We start from the raw sequence: 7,819 nt of genomic DNA on the forward strand, positions 1-7,819 counted from the left end.
GGACATTATGTTATAGCTTTCTGGTCATCAACTTGGACCTTTCAATTCGGTCCACTGGCCACTGTCTCTGACATTTAGTTCTAACAAATAGATGAATACCTAGGGTTTTAACTTTGCCCATTTCTGGCTTGCTCTCCTCTCTCTGTGCTCCCCTTCTTGCCATCCCAGCAGACCTTGTGGCAGAGCCTGTGTGAATTATGACAAGCTGAAAAATCTAAGACTTGAGCATGCTGGCAAGTTTGATTTTTTTTTTTTTTTTTTTTTTTTTTTTGCGGTACGCGGGCCTCTCACTGTTGTGGGCTCTCCCGTTGCGGAGCACAGGCTCTGGACGCGCAGGCTCAGCGGCCATGGCTCACGGGCCCAGCCGCTCCGCAGCATGTGGGATCTTCCCGGACCGGGGCACGAACCTGCGTCCCCTGCATCAGCCGGGAGACTCTCAACCACTGCGCCACCAGGGAAGCCCACGTTTGATTATTTTTTCTGCAATTCCAACAAAGTGGAATAATGGAGTTATCTAGCTGCAGGATACAGTTAGAAAATGCATTTCCTTAAAAAATCAAAATGTCAGTGCAAGATAAAGCATCTAGACTTTGTTAAGGTCATCAAAATTCTCTCTTATTCTTTTAATTTAGTGGAAAGAAATGTCAGTTGTGACCAATGTCTCCTAGATCAATATTACACTTCAGTGCTCTATGAAGAAATGTACAAAAGGCAAAGTGTGACAACCCATGGCGTCTCCTTATTCTTGCCTATGGGTCTTTGGTGTTGATGCTCTGCAATGGCTAATAAGGAAAAGTTCATGATGTTGCCATAAGGAGAGTATTCTACCCACATAGCAGGGTCTCTCCAGCCTTTAGGACTACCAGGGAATGGAGAAAAAGCAGACACAGTTGATCACCACTGCTCTGTGCCTCGAGTTATAATTTCAGGCTTGACTGAGAAGTCTTAACACACAATTTCTCTAACTTTGAAGCTTAAATAAATATCTCTAGGTTTCTATTTTTTAATTTCCTTTTTCAAAGCATTAACTCAGGTCTCCTTGTTGAGATGCAGTAGATGTCACTGAAAGGAAGCAAAGCTGCATGCCCATTGCTCAAATTCAGGTATGCCTGTACATGTCTCGTCATGTTCTGCTCAGTTGCTAGCACTGGTTCATGTCATGGTATTTATTTTACCCTCCTATAAGGATGAGGTAAAAGCGCAGTTGAAGCTGAGGGCTCTCCCTGAGTCTGGGACAAAGGGAACGAGAATAAATACCATTCTCTTAATTCCAGGCACTAACGTAAACAAGAAACTTGTGTCCTCCCCCACGCCCAACTCCCACAACACACACACACACACTTCCCTGCCTGGGGAGTAAGCCTCAGAAAACCAGTTTTGTCCTTGACCAGTAATTTAGGGCTTTACCCAGGGCATTTTCTTTCATAGTATCTTCAGTCTTAAAGGAAGATGTTCCAAGTTCCCAGGGATAAAATGAAAGACTGAATCAAATTCAATAGTATAATTCTTGGTTTTTCACTCTAAAAGTCTGAGTACAAAGCGGACCTTGTGGCTGAGCGACAGAGCTATATTCTTCACTGGCCATCTCAGAAGGGCAGTAGAAAAAACCTTGGCAACGGAGAGGAAAACAACGCTGAAAGTGAGAGCAAGGGTGTTTGTGGAGAGTAGGTTGCAACAGAGGAGTAACAATGATCTCTCTGGGATGCTGGTATGACATCAGCACAGAGTGTGTGGAAGCCCCACCTAAAGCAAGAGAGGAGGCCTTTTCTGCTTAGACTTTAACTCCATTAAAAACATGATATCAGCTCACATTATTTTATTAGTGATATAGTATCTATCTAAGGCCTATATTAAATAATTCTATATAGTAAGTGACCTTGGACTGAAACACCTTCAGGACCACCAGTGGAGCAGAGACATATTAATGACTCCTGATGTGAAAACATGCCTGAGCTTGATTATCTGCTGGGACCCCGGCACGACTGGCCCCCTTCTATGCCCTCTCTTACATCACAAGGACTACAAGCCTAGGAGCTGCATTTCCTAACCAGCTGGGTTCCGGTTTAGATTCTGCCAGTGAAAGGCACTCATGTGAGAGATGGAAGGTGGACAAGAAGGTGAAGTCATAGTTTTTGTGGCAGATACAGACAGATGCATGGGTTTCAGCAGATGGTAGAGTAGTGCCCAGGGTTTGGAGCGTATTTGAGTGAATCACTCACTTTGGCGCTATGTGAAAGTGAGGCATCTCATGCAGGGGGTGGTTTCTGATGATTCTATCACATATTGATTTCCTAGAAGCCATTAGAAGCTTTCCCTATCGCTCCCTCAGTCCATCTAATGGTATTGTAGTTTTCTACACAAAATAGTTTCCTGTTTGGAATTTTACGGTGCTTTCTACTTTCCTGACCAAATCCCACCTGGGAAAAGGATACTACTGGGATGAGCGTAAGTGGGGTGGCTTAGGAAGAAGCACCTGCTGGGGGGAGGATAAGACATGTGAATATTTCATCAACTCTTCTGGGGACACTGAGCTGTATTCTTCTTGTTGATACCCTACGTTTCTACCAATATGACTTTGGGCTATTTATCTGGGGAAATTATCACTGTACTCATGTAAACATAATTTACATCTCTCCTCCCTCCTCCCAACCCTATCCCCTGCCTTGTTCTTTATCTTATTAACAAAGAAAAGAGACAAAAAATGGTTCTAACAAAGAGCCCATTGTTGTTTGTTACCTTACACACTAGCCCCTGCCCCTCATTCTACCTTCATCTTTCTTAAGGAATTATAATTACTTATATTCTATCTTCATTTGGTTGTTTCCAGTGATAATTCTAGTTTTCTTCTGGAGTTTTTTAACTCTCTGAATCTATTGTAAATTGTAGTAGGCAGACTTGTATCATTCTAACATGAAGACATATAACAAGTATTCAAATTTTCTGAATCAAGATTTAAAGGCAGAAGTTGTTGTTTTCAATCTCCCTCTTGACAATATCTCACGTTTTACTGGTCTTTATGGCTGCTGAGCCAGTGCATCAAGCTAATGTTGCCACAAAACACCCTATAATCCTGAGTTTTGTGTCTCAACTCCTGATTGAAACTAATAGCTGTGAGCTCACTGTTTAATGCAGTTTAATCTGAAGTGTTGTTAGATATAACACCTTCTACTCATCCACAGTGAAGCCATCATTCCCTCTTCTCCCAACCAGAACAGTCCTGAAAACTTCACAACTTAATGAAGTCCTCTTTCCTCCAGGACATGTATGGAAGAGTCCAACTGGCCCATCTCATGGAAGCTCCTATATACCACGAGATATACCCACTTAGCACGGAAGGAGAGCAGATCTAGTTAAAATGAGACAAGAGGTAAATCCAGTTAACCAGACACACAGAAACTGCAAAACATAACCCTATACCAAAAGTAAATGAAGTATAAGGCACCACTGTCAACTCCTCCCTGTTTTGGAACCTTGATATTTCATCGACTAAACTTGAGGTGGGACCATGTGACATGTGGACCAAGTAAAGACATCAGTGTCAATCCATATGAAATATTAGTAGAATTTCATTCTTGTTCTTTTTTGATAAACTATTAAAATAGAAGCCCTTATCTTTTTTAAAAATGCATATTGCAATGGATGATCTTGAGCACCCCTAGAGTGTAAACAGCCCATTTTGGAAACCACTGGTCAAGAACACTGCTTCGCACCAGGTGGTTCATGGGCCAAGAAGACAATATTCTTTTGTCTTCCACTAGTTCTTCACTTGGTCCACTGCCCGCTTCTGGCCTTTAAACAATGGCTGTGCTCCCTCCACTTCTCCATGATATCCATTATGAAATGTGTTTGGGGCTGAAAAGTATATTTGTAACATACCTATGAACCAGGATTCTGTCTAGAAAATGTGTCTTTTCTTCTAGGTGGTAATTTTGGAAAACCAAGACCCAGAGGACTTTTTTGACTTTTCTCCTCACAGTTTATTACCCTGCAGTTGAGCGGGGTGTGAGAAAGAGGAAGTAAAAGTGTACCTTTGGGTCAGTTGACTAGCAATTAGTAAACAGTGACCTGGACACAAGATGGCTAGCCAGCCTTGTTCTCAGAGTGGATCCTGAGTGGGGGAACGCACGAGCCTGAATCCCAGTTCCCTGGGGCTCCACGAACCTCCCAGTAACTGCTGCAGGGGACCTGAATCTCCTCACAGGTGCCTCTCAGGAGCCAACCATGAGGACAACACTCATCATGACAGATGAATAACACTCCTCTTCAGAAATCTTTCTCTTAGAGTCATCAGTGGTTCCATTTTTGCTTCAGCTTTACATGGATATCTCAGAGACCCAGAGAAGGTTAAGGAGAAGTCAAAATTGAAGTTGTAGGTGCTCAGAAGGAACTTTAAATGCATGAGTTTCATCAATCCATGAAAAGAGATCCAAACTTTATATTGAAGTCAATGGGCAGTTAAAGAAGGTTTGTGCACATAGGCATGACATAATCAGACCTATGTTTTAGAAAAAATTCTGGCAGTAGCTTGCTTGGGAGAATGCCAAGTGGTTAGAGTTGATTCTCTTGAAACACCCATATTTTCTGAGTTTCTGGTATCCTTGTGTTTTAATCAAGTGCTCCTTTGAAAGTGCAAGCTCTTTTGTCAGCAATTTCAGTTCTTTGCAGAGCGTCTGGTTCTATCTGGTTGCCCATTGCTGGGCCTGGGAGAATCTACCTCACATAGACCCAGAGAAAAATAAGAGTTCAAGTCAAGACTCTGTGACTATATACTGAGTTCCCAGGTCTCTGGAGACTTCACTACCACATGCCTTCTTTCATTTCCAAAGGAAAGAGCTTTTGTCTGTCTTCCTATAACATTGGCATCAGCCCTCTCAGTAGTAGACTTAGGAAGAGGTTCTCACAAAATAAGGGCTTCCATGTGTGGCAAGGAGGGGAAATGTGGTGAGGAAACATATATCAGTTCCATAGGTTTACTGTCAAAAATCACAAGGGTGAAAATGACCTGAAAAATTTGAAAGACCCTGTCACTGTTATTTCAATGCATGGGTTTGGGTAGATATAAATTCAACAGCTTGCTTGTGAAAACCTATAGCTAGATTGATATCTCCCTTAGCCATCAAAATAATCAAGGAAAGAGGAATCTGAAAGGAAGAAAGGAGGGAGAGAAGGGGGAAAAGAGAAGCATATTTTCTGGACATTAGAGGAATGGAAAGGGGCTGGCATCAACTTTCCCACAGCTTATGTTAATGCCAAGTGTTCCATATGCTTTTTCTCCTCCAGTAATCCACGGCTATAGAAATATACATCCCCAGACCATGTGCACCTTCACTATGGCTACTCCACTGGCTTCAGCACAAAGATAGTTTCCTTCTTTGTGAGTGCTCGAAAGATCTGTTTGTGGTTCTTGTTTTGAAGGAGAAGCCACCCTCTGGTTTGGATATCTCTGGGTGAGGACATGCTCATCTGCCCCAGCCTACACCTGAGGACTAGACAAAAGACCTCTGTGTCTGTGTAGCTCTGCTGTCCGCCTGTAGTGGTGAGGTCATCCTGGAGGAGCTACTTTTGCAGACCACCATCCTGAACTACCCCAGGGGCCAACATTCACATTAAAACCTATTTGAATGGTGTCCCTGGAATACTGACCCTCACTTTCTGCAGGGCTGCCCGTGGTAACTGTGTATATGGTACCCAGGGCATACACTGATGCCTGATATTTGGATACCACTGAGCAACAGATATCCTTGTGTCCTCTAAAACATATCCTCCCCTAATTGTGAACAAGAATTAGGAGTCTAGACTCAGAAAAGACAATCATCCCAGAGCAAGGTCTCCCTAAAAAGCTCTCACCTCCCTGTACCTATACATGTTAGAGTTCTGTCTTTAACTGTCAATGTTTCCTTGTTATCATATAACATCACATCATATCACATTACATCCTGTTACATCATATCCTATCACATCACATTACATTACATCATATATATAAGGAAGAAGGTCAACATGGAGTCCTGGGAAAGGTACACTGAAGGATCCCAGGAATCATCAACCCTACGGAAATTATGTAAAATGTTTTGCCTGTATAAATATCTGCATTTTTTCATGAAGAAAAATTTCCATAGTTTTTTTTATCAACTTCTCAAAATGTTTTAAAACACAAAATGGTTAGCAACCAGGAGTCTAGAGGTAATTCACTTCTCATTTGGATATTTTAGCCCATCATTATTTGGTAGTTTATGTGGTTTCCAGTTGTCTCTTTCCTCAGGGGTTCAGAAGCCCTGACCACTTTTTTTTTTTTGTCTTTCTTTTGCTCTACTTGAACTCTCTTTCCTTGCTTCCTGTGCCCCCCTCCAGGCTTTCCATTTATCTGTGTGCAAACATACCTGCTGGTCCAAATTATCACTCAGAAGAAATGTTTCATTTCTCATTCGGGAGTATTAATGGCCATAGAGTCTGTATGCTTATCTCATCTGTGTCCCAAGAACGTAAGACACCTCCAACAAGGAAGGTTTTCTTTTCAAATAAAGCAATCTCACACTTGTCATATTCCTCCCTGACAGAATGGTTTGTCTTCCCTGGCTTGCGTGCCCCTCGACCTCTGGAAGACATTTGCCACTTGGGAGAAGATGCCCACCGTGGGGGCAGCCTCTGAAGTTCATGCTTCACACTGGTCCCTTTGTCACCCTTAGTAATTTACAGCAGTTCTCTTGGTACAGTAAGTGTCTAAATGGGAGGGCAAAGCCTTTACCAAGTCTCCTCATAAATGTGCACAGAATATTATCCTGCAATGAACTCCCCAATCCAGGGCACAAAGTAGTCGTATATACGGATGGTTTTCTTTTTTCAGTTTTTCCTGTAGTCTGATATTTTGTTCAGTGTCTGTTGGCGATGGTGTAGTTGTGGGCTACCAGTATATACATTTCCTCTTTCATGCAGCAAAACCCACAGGTCACAAGGCACAGACAATCACTTCTCCAAAACGGTTAATTATGTAAAAAATTCCCAGCCCAATACTGTCATATTGCTGTACATTTTTCAGGTTTGCATAAATATTTTCAGTTGATCTTCACAACAACCCTATCAGGTTGATAGGGAGAGGGTAGTTAGTATCGTATTACACAGGCAAAGACATCTTCAAAGAGATTAAAGTTACCCCATACACTAATAGCTAAGAAGGATCAGACCCTGGAGGTTTTTGGTTTTTTTTTTTTTAATCAAAGTCCAGTGCATATTCCATGATATGATACTGTATCTGAAATTTGAAAGTACACAAATTCAACGTTAATATGCCTACAATCATCCTTTGACGAGAAGTCTCAATTTAGTCTCTAGGTTTCAAGGGCAAGAAGGTAGAATTTTCAAAGGGTGCTGGGGGTATGACTTCAGGATAGTTATGTAATTCTAACAAATGTCAGACTCCTAGAAGATCTTCCCTTTTCTGAAGTCATGAATAATCAAAGTGATTACAAAAGTGATTCCATATTCTCCTTTGCATCTCTCAAAAGAACACAAACAGGAAAGCAAGTAATACTTCATTGCAGTGCCTCTGATGAACCCAGGGTCCTCTGTCCCATAAATCCCAGATCTCAGAGCTACTCCAGAGCAGCAGCCATGTCATCCTCCCAACACCCCTCCCTGAACTCGCCGCATGGCTGTTTATCCCTCTTTACTCTACTCCCTTAAACACCCATCTTGTAGCTTCTTCATTTGTTTATTGACACAGAGATTCGGGCAAAGTACTTCTGACTTCTCTCCCAAATATCAATCCAAAAGTAACACAGAAGTGAAAGGAGTGAGAAAAATGGACAAGAGAATTGATCTT

General features: G+C 42.0%; 1 long non-coding RNA gene across 1 annotated transcript; it reads left to right on the plus strand.

The window, feature by feature from the left end:
• The first annotated feature begins 1,819 nt into the window (after positions 1–1,819).
• LOC141276750 (uncharacterized) lies at positions 1,820–6,758 on the plus strand. Its single transcript, XR_012326740.1, has 3 exons — positions 1,820–2,117; positions 3,258–3,367; positions 6,558–6,758. It is a non-coding gene; the product is annotated as an uncharacterized lncRNA (long non-coding RNA).
• Positions 6,759–7,819: the final 1,061 nt, after the last annotated feature.

This window comes from Tursiops truncatus, chromosome 16 (assembly GCF_011762595.2).
Source record: "Tursiops truncatus isolate mTurTru1 chromosome 16, mTurTru1.mat.Y, whole genome shotgun sequence".
Lineage (NCBI taxonomy): Eukaryota > Metazoa > Chordata > Mammalia > Artiodactyla > Delphinidae > Tursiops > Tursiops truncatus.